This window comes from Tenebrio molitor, chromosome 2, assembly GCF_963966145.1.
Source record: "Tenebrio molitor chromosome 2, icTenMoli1.1, whole genome shotgun sequence".
In the NCBI taxonomy this organism is placed as follows: domain Eukaryota; kingdom Metazoa; phylum Arthropoda; class Insecta; order Coleoptera; family Tenebrionidae; genus Tenebrio; species Tenebrio molitor.
The window spans coordinates 29,119,359-29,131,902 of record NC_091047.1 but is presented as its reverse complement, the minus strand read 5'-3'; positions in this window follow the sequence as shown (position 1 = coordinate 29,131,902).

Below are 12,544 nucleotides of genomic sequence, written 5' to 3'. Positions count from 1 at the left end.
ATAAATAAGTATTTAATGCTTACATCTAAAATTCAAATCTGAACATTAGTGCCTACCCATATAATTGAAACGAAACGAAAAACAGGAAAACAGCAACTGTCAGACAGTACAGAGACAATTTTGGACCTCTAAACTCATGTAAGCAAGACTTGAGTCTGCCTAACCCCTAACTTGGGCTTGAGTCAAACTTGAGTGCTCATCAATGCTCAAGTATTGTTTATAAAACACAAATCGGACCTCAAGTCTGTCTCAAGATTGAGTCTAACTTAAGTTTGGACTATAAATACCGGCCTTATAGATATCCAAAAATTCCTTTCACGAATACGTTCGAAATCCGTTTCTTCGTCAGTGTTAAATATGATGAAATTTGGTGTGGGGGAGCAGTTTTTAAACGCGGCAACATTGCTAACATATAATAGCAATGAAAAAAAAACCTTTGTAAAATAAATGTTAATTAAACTGTGACAGTTTTCAAATTGTTTTCAAAATGAGTTTTACCGCAGATGAATATTGTAATATGTATTTAGCTCTTGGTGTCGCAGAAAATAACGCGGTATTTAGCTGCAAAGACATACACCATGCGTTTTGCTAACAGAAGACATTCCAGTGTGAATGTTATTAGGCGTTTTGAACAATTGACAGAAAAAAAAATGTAACCATGACAACTACATACGGTAGTTTTTAGTTACCTATTGCGTTGCTGCCATTTTCATTTTCACTTTATTGGAGTTTTTTCTTTAACTGAAAGCTGCAGAACAATTTTTGTTACAAAATCGTGGTCTATGCTATGCTATGATACTAAAACGCCTGTCCGTCCTTTTTGACACACCCGATATACCTCAAATGAAGGAATTACTGATTAAAATTTTATCATGAACAGCGAACTTTTTGGATGTTTTTTTGTCTGGTATTTAATCTTTTAACAGGTACGGTCGGTGGACAAATAAAACTGGGACACTTAAAATTTAATCTATGTAAATCAGACCATTGAATTGTCAATATATTTGTCAGTATCATAGAATATGTCATACGAAAGTTAACCTATTTGTGACAAAGCCGTATTTAAACGATGCAAATTTGTAAATTTTGACTTATGTGATTGCCATTTTTGTCCCAGTTTTATTTTTCCATCGATTGTACCTACTTTTTCCCCATGTGTAGCAAAGTTAATGATTACTGATGACAGTTTAGACGTTGATATCCTTTACTTGTGTCATTTTCATGTCCCACGTTCGTCGTAATCACCATATACAATCAATTAACTACTTTTGAAAGGGGTCGAATTGTGGGAATGCATGAGGTCGGATTACCCTTTCGCGAAATTGCCAGAAGATTGGGTCGAAGTGACTCTACAATAATTCCAGCATGGAGGGCTTGGTCCAACGAAAGCTCAGAAAGACGTAGGAGAGGTAGTGGTCGGCCAAGAATTACGAATGAACGTCAAGAAAAGCGTCTTCGGCGGCTGGCTTCAGTTAACCCGTTTGAAACAATTCGGTCGGTGGGGGCTACTTGGAGGGCTGTTTTGGAAAGACAGATGTCTATGCGAACAATTTATCGCAGAATCCGTTCGTATGGCTAAACATCATACCGACCAATTGTTCGGCTTCCTTTAACCCCAAAGCATCGAGTTGCCAGGCTCGAGTGGTGTAAGGGAGCACTGAGTTGATGAATGGCACCAAATTATCTTTACTGATGAATCCCGATTTTGCCTATGACAATCTGATGGACGGTTGCGTGTCAGAAGACCTGGAGAACAAAGGCTAAATTTGCAATTGGCACTTCGACGCCATTCTGGTTTAACACCCGAGTTAACACCTGGTGTTATGGTTTGGGGTGCAATACAGTTTGGAAGCCGGTCACTTCTAGTCTTCATTCAAGGAAGTTTGAATGCGACCCTGTACATCAACGATGTTTTGGAGCCAGTTTTGTTGCCATACCTTCAAAGCCATCGCAAGAGTGTTTTTCAGCAAGACAGCGCTAGGCCACACATTGCAACAGTAAGACAAAGAGTTTTTTGTAAAATCGTATCAAAATGAAGTCATTTAGGTATACCTAGAGTAATTTGCGGACGTAAATAATGCCTTTTGCGCCCTAAGGCCTAAAAAAACAACAATTAATTTTAATAGCTATTTTATTTGTTGCATTACATTGGCAACCAACAACATAACTCTTAATTTTTTAGAACGAATCATGTTATTTATTTTTTCAAAGCTTTAAGGAGGATTCAAGTGATTTTACAAAAAATTATGTTTGTATTTCGGGCGTGAACGGCGATTTTGGCCCTTTGGCGTCTTATAATCCCTCGGCCCTTCGGGCCTCGTGCTTATAATTCCGCCGCGAGCCAAAATCGCCTCCTTCACGCCCTTAATACAAAAATATCTACAGGGTGTCCCAAAAATGGCGTACAAACTACTTACTACCTTATCGAGGATGTACATGAAAAAAAATATGGAAAAAATGTTTCCGACAAAAAAATCAATTATTTTTATTATTATTATTAACGATAATACAATTTAAACAAAGATAAATTCATACATCATTACCTTGCAATGTTACCGTAGAGGATTTAAAATAATTTTTTCATTTTAAAATAATTGACCTGTTAAGTGCCACCTTCAAAGACCGCCAAATCAGAAAATAAGTCCAATAGAATTTTTTTTACATTTTTCTGGCGTTTACGGTAATCTCCTCTACACCGTAGTGCACCGTTAGTACGCCATTTTTGGGACACCCTGTATTATTAAACATGTATTAGATACTTTTAGAGTAAACTTTATAACCTACAGGAATGATAGTATAAAACATAAAAATTGCATTTTCTCCTTCGAATTGACCCCTTTGTTGTCAACCACTTGATCAGGGGATTTATCAGAACTTTAAAATGTGATCATGATGCTTGTCTCACGACATTTAATTGTTTGCGTGAAGTCATTCCATAATACAAATGCTTTGACAATGTATGTTATAAACCAATATACAATGTGGTGTATAAACATTTTTTTTACTACTAGATACGTTAAAACCATCCGAGTTGTCATTTTTTAACGGTTGCTATGAAAATCGTCTATATTACCTATGAAATAAACGACTTTCCTTTCGTTGCTAGGTAACGGTTGTTCATTATTAACCATTAATAAACTAGTTTGTTAATGAAGGCGATTAATAATTGAAACTGTTTAAAGCACGAACGAGTGTAGCGAGTGAGTGGCTTTTAATAGTTGAGATTATTAATCGCCCATTAACAAAAGAGTTGATTACAAAAATTTTTCGTTGACCGTAAATTTTTTTTTTTGGTGACAAATTTTGAAATTACAGCCAAATCAAAACCAATTTCATCTTTTTCCATAAAGATGAGACTTTATAAATACACTCACCGGCAAAAAAAACGGAACACTAATTAGTCAACAACAAATTATTCCCATAATACCTATTTTGATGTATTTTGACCAAGAGGCAATGATAGCAAACATAATCTTGAGCATTAGCATAGGCTATTTTATTAGCAATTTCGCATAAAAACAAATTTTTTGCTTAAAAACCTTCTTTTCTTAAATTTACCATTTTTATAATAACCAAGCAACCTGATTACTTGATTAGACTTTTATAACTTTTGTAATTTTTTATTGTTGTTAACTTCGAATTTAAGTGCAGAACGTAAAAAAATGCCTCTAGCTGGTGTGAATATTGCCAGAGCAGTAGCTTTGGTTGAAGACTGTTGTTGTTTCCGTTATGCAGCTAATGCTATTGAGGCTCCTCTTGCTAGTCGTCACAGAGGTGTTAGAAGGTTTCAAGAGACTGGTTGAAAAAGAGCAACCACATACCGCAACGATAGATTTTTAAATAATAATGGTGTTCCGCTTTTTCTGCCGGTGAGTGTACCTTCATTCTTTTTTTGTCCTCAGGGTAGGCCATTTTTAAATTTTTCAACACTTTCTCTTCACTTTTCCACAAAGAGTGTCAGAAGACGTCAACTCCATTCACATTCAATTTCACGTAAAAATCACGGTTGCTACGGAAACCTAGTTACCTTTGAAAAATATGACATGCGAATTATAACCAAAAATGTCGGTTTTTGAAAAAGTGAATTTGTAATTGTGCAGTTATGGAGCTATCGAGCGTTCAAATGAAATCCTGGGCTGGGAAGGCGTTGGAAACCGTCAATTGTTGTACTTTTTTAAAGCGTAGATTAATTGGAGCATGTTGACAGCTAACCTAAAATTTAGAGCCAAAAAAATCTTTCTTTTTTTCTTTCTGTACAATGTTTTACATTAAAAATAGAATAACGTAACGATTCCTATTCTCGAAGCAAATATCTAAGGGCACCCTTTGCTGAAAACAAACATGTTCAATTATGTTGCGATTAAACATAAACAAATGTCATTCGTGTCAAACGGCGGGAAATTCAAACTTTACACTGTTCTAAACGGTTTAATTTTTCCAACGCCTACTCAGCCCAGGATTTCATTTGAACGCGCGATATAAAATATAGAAAACCCTGCTGCACTGCCTGCTGCAGTGTTGGTAAGTGCAAACAATGCATGTTCGAGGTTATTTATACATCAAAATTTAATCAAAACGTCAAAATCGCAAAAATCGTTGATTAATGAAAAATAGTGTATTAATGAGGTCCATTAATACACTATAATTTAAACAAAAGAATTCATTAATATTGAAATTAACAAGCGGTCAACGGAAATAGTAATTATACACCAAGGTAGAGAAGACATTTTTTAAGCCGAGGTAGGGAATAAAGAAGCGAAGCTTACAATTGTCTTCTTTACCGTGGTGTATATATTATTTTTTTCACTACTAGATACGTTAAAACCCTTTCTAATAATTTTTCGTATCCTACCTCCACCCGGCGGCACGGCAATTTTGCCGGAGTACATACACTATTACGGATAATACTATCAAGTAATAGTAATTATTAATAATAATTATTAATTAAATGATTTTGTCCGATGCTATGAAAATTCAAAATCGTCTGTCTACGTTAACCAATGAAATCAAAGAAAATCTTATGTTGCTAGGTGACGGCTGTTCATTATTAACCACTGGTTAATAATGAAAAATTATTAACTAGTAGGAGAGAAATTCTACTTCTGGGTTCAGTTCGAGAGTCAATAATGACGCCTTCTAAGACTAGTAGTGAAAAATAGCTATTTATGTACCGAGGGCGTTACAACGATGATTACGCCCGGAGAACCATGAATCCAGCTCGAGGGCTTTAGCCCGAGACATGGATATCGTTCGATGGGCGTAATCATTCGGTGACGCCGTGGTGCATACAAGATTTTATTTTTCACTATACGTGTTCTTAAAAAAAAAAAAATTGGCATCTTTCCAATTATGAATTGATGAGGGCGTTATGAATTAATTACGCCCGGTTATTATTCTCCGGTTGTTATGGACATGTTTACGTATTTCGTAACCTAGGAGTTATCATGCAATTATACTAATGTGAAAAATAAAAAATTATTAACCAGTAGGAGAGAAATTCTACTTCTGGGTTCGATTCAGAAGTATCTAAATAATGACGCCTTCTAAGACTAGTAGTGAAAAATAGTATAAAGTGCGTCTATCGATATTTTGAAACGACTTTTTAAAGACTAGTTAACATTTTGGGTCGTTTATGATGGTCTCATTACTAGGCGATTATTTACCTACCCTGTAACAAAAACTCTGGATGGTTCAAGACTTGTACAGCCGCCTGCAAAAGAATCGAGCCGACCCTCTGCAAGGAAATAATCACCAATCCATATTTCGACAAAGGGACCTGACCACTGTCATAAACTCATAAATCTAATCTCCAATAATTTCAGACAGTTCGATATACGAGGGCAGTACCATTAGTTTTTGTCTTTTATTTAAACGGTGTTGACTGGCAAATGAAAAACTAGAGTTTCTATTGTGCATTTCAACGTTTAATAACGAATATATATATATATTTCTTTATTGTTACGACTACAATGACGTTTATTGGTTAAAAAATCGTATGAATACGAATAAGAAATAAACAAAAATAAATGGACCAAAAAGATTTTCGCTTATAATAATTTCCCAAGTGAGTAGATTATTATCGGAAATTTACACACGAACGAGTTGAATACAACGTTTTGTTGTTCGACGAATCCCTTAAAGGCTCCAATCATTCAAAATCTTTAAAATTAGTTTGACGTTTCGTTTTGACAAGTTGTGACATTTATTAAAAAACTCAAATTCTGATAGTGTCGAACAAAAAAATTTTTTTTACAACATCGCTTATGAAAATGATTCTTTCATCACTCAATTTAGTGAGGAAAATAGGCGCTTGCATCACTAGTGAGGAAAATTTATTTAACAATTTACTACATTAACAATCTACTACCTACTTATTAATATAAAAATTTAAAACACTGTTATTTGCATTAATTGAAACTCCAGATCCGGAAGATTCAAAAAATAGGGGTGTAAAATAATTACAAAGAAATTTAAAATATTATGTATTGCCCGTTGAAAAATCAGGCACTTTCATCACTTATAGTGTAATGTATTATTCTACAACCGTCAAAAAAACGCGACATTTATGCATCATTATCAAGTCGCCAAGTATGTAATTTTTTTATAGATCAAAAATAGTTGTCAAAAAGTTTGCTTGGATGGTTTAATATTTTTTTTCAATTATAATATAACAAGACCTCCTTTTTTTTCGGAAAATTTTGATCATATGACGAAAAGTTTGTTGCTTGGAGTAATTTTGCCTAAAGCAACAAACTTTGAGTATAATATGTTCAAAATTTTCCGAAAAAAAAGGAGGTCGAGTTACATTCATCTAAACAAATTCCCGAATGAACAATTCAAACAAACATTCGGAACAACATCACAAAACGGATTAAAGGTTAGTTTATTCATCGTGGCACTTTTTTAAATCCATTTCGGAAAACGTCAAAATAATTTTCTGACATTTTGTTCATTAATTTGTGTTACCAACAAAACAAAAGCCTTGTCAACGTGGTTTTTTCTGACCATGACTAGATTTTTTCGCGATATTCAGCACACTATTTGTCACTTATAATTACACGAGAGCTTTTTTTTGTCGAAGTAAACTTGACATTCCAATGAGAATTTTGTTGCCTCGCAATTTAACGAAAAAAACTGCCTCTGAAAAAATTACGAGTCCGTAGGACTAAATAGATTTATTATTGTAACAAAATTTAATTTTCAATGAAATGACAATTCTTCATCAATACCAACCAAATGTCATTAAAATAAAAGTCACTATATAATTATTTTATATTTAAAAAAATTAAATTAACCAAGCCGAAATAGAAAAAATTGCATGTTACACAAGACACTTTGTGTCGTTCTTTTCGCGTTTGATAATAGACTGTCTTGTGCAACTCGTATAACAATAAAGTTAACTTAAAAAAATAATAAAGAAATTTACTATAAATACAATAATAAAAAAGTAAATATCAAATTAGATTTTCTCCAAAATAAATAGTATGTAATACAAAATAGACATTAACAGCAACCTAAAACATTCTTCTTGGTGAAATCGTGCAAATGCAATAATCCATTTTACCCAGGATTGTAAAATCTTGCCTGGCCTGGGGATTTCCGTTGGCGCTTTGGCAAATGCGACAAATAATGGTGGTCTTGTTAAAATCGCCTGCAGTGGAACCATGTAACTTGATAGAAAGAAAATTTCTTTCCATTTCTTTCTATTTGCCGCAAACCAACCGTGTAACACCAATCGTGAGAATTCGGCACAACCGATGGTGAAAACGAACGCACAGAAATAGAAAGAGCTCTCTTGCGCACTCTTGCCTCTTTCCAATTGTCCATCTTTGTCGTTCACCAACTAAATGCATATATCGTTTTCTCTCAGACCTCAAGTCTTTCTCTGGGTGCAATAAACGGAGGCTGTAGAAATTACAGATGTTGATGAGGCGTCAATTCACCGACTAAATTTTGATACAATTCTTTGGTTAGTCGAAACAATTTTCGAAATTCCCGGTTGGGCAATTCGAATGGATCAAGTCTGCTTCGCAATGACATCAACAGTTACCAACATAAAATGATCAAAAATAATTATAAAAACCCATTAACAACCGGTGTAAATTGACGTTTTCAGTTTTTATCCTAAGGATAGTAGCGCACATGTTTGTTGACCCGAGCGATTCCGAACCGAGACAGAACATGTGCTCGGTGGTCGGGCTTGGACATTTCTTTTCTTTTCTATCACCTTTCTATCTCTATCTCTATAAAGTTACATGGTTCCACTGCTATTCTGTATTCCAAAAAGCTTGATTTTAGAAAATTTAATTTCTACATTATACCGGGTGTTATAGAAGTCCACGTAATATCTAAATTTAATCACCAATATCATTTTTTCCCGAAAATATTCGATTAAAAAAAAAAGCAATATACAACAAATGTTTATTTTAAAGAGTCTTACTGGTGATTAAATTTGTGGACATCCATAACATCCTGTATGTATGTATATTATAACAATATCATAACCACCAAACCTGGCCATAGGCACATTAGCACATTACACATATTAAAATAATATATGAGTTGCTATGAAATATATTATTGTGTAATGCCATATTGACGGCTATAGTTATCATCTTTTGATCTTTTGATGTAGGTAACGTATAAAGTAGAAATACTTTTGAAATTTGGAAAAGGGAAGAACGATCACAGAGCAGTATTATGCTCAATTATTGGACAAATTTGACGAAACAATAATATGTTTCATATCAACTCATATATAATTTTTTTGTTCGACACTGTCAGAATTTGAGAATTTTCTCCTGTGTGAACGGATTTTGATAAATGTCACAACTTGTCAAAACGAAACGTCAAGCTAATTTTAAAGGTTTTAAGCGATTTGGAGCCTTTATTAAAAATGTTTTAAAATCCGCTTTTGGTGCTTTTATTTTCGATTATAAGAAAACAAGTAGTGTAACATACAAATAAATATGTTCCATTAAAATTTAAATGGCCTAGTTGTTGGCTATTTCTGTTATGCACGTTTTTGTTATTGATGTTATATGTATGTTGTTCACGTTGAGTTGACAATTTCAAGGTCAAATAATTTTATTTTTTGGCTCTGTAATTATGTTTTGTAAATAGTGACATGCAGGTAAACACCGTTCACGTTGAATTAAGCATTGCTAAATCGCATTATGTTGGTTAGCTGCATGTCACTATTTACAAAACATAATTACAGAGCCAAAAAATTAAATAATTTGACCTTGAAATGTTCAACTCAACGTGAACAAGGTTTAATCAATTTAAAAACCACCACTTGTTGAATTAAGTTGGTATAGTATATTAAAGTATAAGGGGATATTAAGTTCTTTAAAACACGCGCGATTTTTCGAGCACGACGCGCAGCCGGAGTGTTCGAAATAGAGCAAGTGTTTTAAAGACCAGTTATCCACGAATACTTTACGATATATATATTTTTTAATGTTGAATGAGTTAACATTTAGACTTCACGTTTCTCCGGTCCTCTCGGGTTGGTGATGTTTCCATGGAAAACGCGCGATGTTGTCATGGAAAAGTTCGATTTATACACGCTCAGGCGTGTTTTAAATGAGCAAAATTGGTTACCAATAAAAAAAAATTACAATTACACTAAAGGTGCTAATGGTAACTTTGATATTACTAAGATGATCGATCTCTTTATTATGCCAAAAAGGCGATTATGTCACGAAACATATGCGACTGCCAAAAAATTTCAAACTGCCGCTAAAACAATGAAATCTTTTCAATAACACAAGATTACAACAATTCGAATTTTTATTTTCTGTTTTCATAAAGTATCATTGACACTCGTAACCAAACATTTCTATTTCCAAAAGTCAAAAATCAACTCTATGCATATAACATTACAGGTTGTATTTTCTAGGTAAAATGTTGGTGGTTTTTTACATGCATTTTTACAACAAATTGGCACAATTCGCATTACTTTAAAAAAATGTGAAAGAGTTAGACCCCCTGCGCACTAGCAACCTTTGGGAAGCAACTATTTAATTACAAAAATTGAACACACATAACTAAACGTAACCTCGCGCACGGGCGATTTTTAAATCGAAATGAAACAAAAAATTTTTCAAAAAAATTTGTGGACAAGTCAATTTTAGTTTATAAAAATACATGTTTTAGTACCAAAGAAAATTCCAAGCAGTCATTTGTTTTCGAGTTATGACGTCATCGATGGTTTTTTTAAATGGAAAGCCCCTATTTTTTTTCTTGATTCTGATAGCCCTTTAATTGTCTAAATGACAGTATAAAAATTATGTTATCTTACATCAGAAAATTTTTGAGGAAAAAAATAAATTTGTAATGATGTAATGTAATGATAATTCCTGTGTAACAATCGAAAATTGATTAAGATCAATTAATATAAAGAAACGCAACAGAAATAGTGATAAATTGTGGCATTTAATTTTTAATTAAACATAGGTAGATTTGTATCTTACACTGCTTGTTTTCTTATTAGCAAAAATAAAAGCACTAAACCGGATTTTAAAACATTATTTTATTGAATAAAGCAAACCACATAAATTATATTCGTTATTAAATGTTGAAATTCACAATAAAAACACCGTTTAAATAAAAGACAAAAACTAATGGTACAGCCCTCGTATATCGAACTGTCTGAGAGATTAGATTTATGAGTTTATGACAGTGGTCAGATCCCTTTGTCGAAGTATGAATTGGTGATTATTTCCTTAGCGAGGGTAGGCTCGATTCTTTTGCAGGCGGCTGTACCTGCGGATTATTGAGGATCGGTTACTCACCACTTTTACAACAATCTTTGTTAGCTGGCAATAAACCACTGAAGGAATCAAAAGGTCGTTTTAAAATATCGATAGACGCACTTTACTATGATACAAGTTTATAAGGAAGCCTTTAAAGCACGCGCGACGAGTTTAAGAGCACGACGCGTAGCGGAGTGCTTTTAACGTCGCAAGTGCTTTAAAGGCCCTTATAAACGTGTATCATACGCTATTTTTTATTATACCTGAACTACAATCTGAAAATTATAACAAAAAAAGTAAATTGAAATACCTTTTGTGAAGCAATCTGTCTCATTAATCGTTGATATAGAAATGGTCAATTGTTGTTGTTTCGTTGCTATAATAAATTGTGTATAAATGTCTATTTATCATTGTTCAAAATGTTGGTGAATTTGTTGTTACCTAAGCAACCCTTAAAGCTTTAGTGTTTTAAAGGCCCTTTTTCGCACGCATTTTAGTGTCAAAAACAGGGATTATGATTCAGGTATAATAAAATAGTTATTTACGATGTAAGTGTTAAAAGTGAGATTTTATTTTGTAAGTGGGGTAGATCGGTAAACGAGCGCAGCGAGTTGACCAACCCCACGAACAAAATAAAATCACTTTTAACACGTCGATCATACATCTATTTTTTATACAACTGGTTTGCATTGCATTAAAAAACGCAGTCGTATTTTTGATGTTTATTTTAATTTCTGCGGCAAAAATCAGGTAGCTAGTCTTGTATTGACATTTGTTTATTAGAAACGTCAAAAAAGTTTTCATTACGTTTTGTAAAACAGTTTCAATTCCACATTATTGCATTCGTAAAGATGGAATGCAAAGAAAACAATGTTAACGAGTTAACGATGCCGATATCGACGACATATTTCCCGCAGATATTGAAAAAGCGGCAAATCGAGCCACTTTAACATTTATAAATAAATAAAAAATAACTAGTGTTAAAAGTTTTTTTTTACTAGTGTTAAAAATTGTACTTTTAACACGGTAAGTTATAAAGAGCAATTTTTAATCAAATTAGCTTCCACTAAAAACGTCACTTTTAATGTCAGTTGTATAAAAAAGATATTAAAGTCCTAAATACCGTCACTTGCATGGATATCGAAAGCATAGCAAAGAGATCAAAAATGATTTTAGAAAATCGAGATTTCAGGTGAATAATCTAAGAGAAGTTTGAAGAAAATCTGTATTTAATTCCACTGAAAATTTTGTCAAATGTTGATTCCACTGCATATTCTAAATATGAATTACGAACAAAACGTTTGATCCCTTCGATGTCCATTAGTCATTGTATTGTACCGTGCGATCAACAATTATTTAGATCAAAGAAGTGTTTGAGATTTTGGACGTAGGTATGTCTGCTAGCGGATCATCTCTATTTAACTAAAAATAATTTTTATTTTCCATTTGTTGGCTAACATTTACTATGGCATCTAGAATACGTAGGTACTGTTGGCCTCCCAGCCCCTTCTTATGTTCTACACTTGCATCCAAGAAGGCAAAATTTGAAAAATTTTGCAAAACTCGGCCAAACAGGCAACAGCGCAGCGTGTCCATTTTCCGTTATTGAAAACACCATTAGGTAATTAAGATTCGCTGACGAATCTTTTATGTTCTGAAGTAAAAACCATTTTTGCGTTAAAATTTGATTAATAGTGACAGTTGTTTGACGTTTATTAACTATGGTTAGCAAAGATACGAAAAATCTGCACTTTCAGAGTCATAGCCGCCCCTTATCTAAGTAG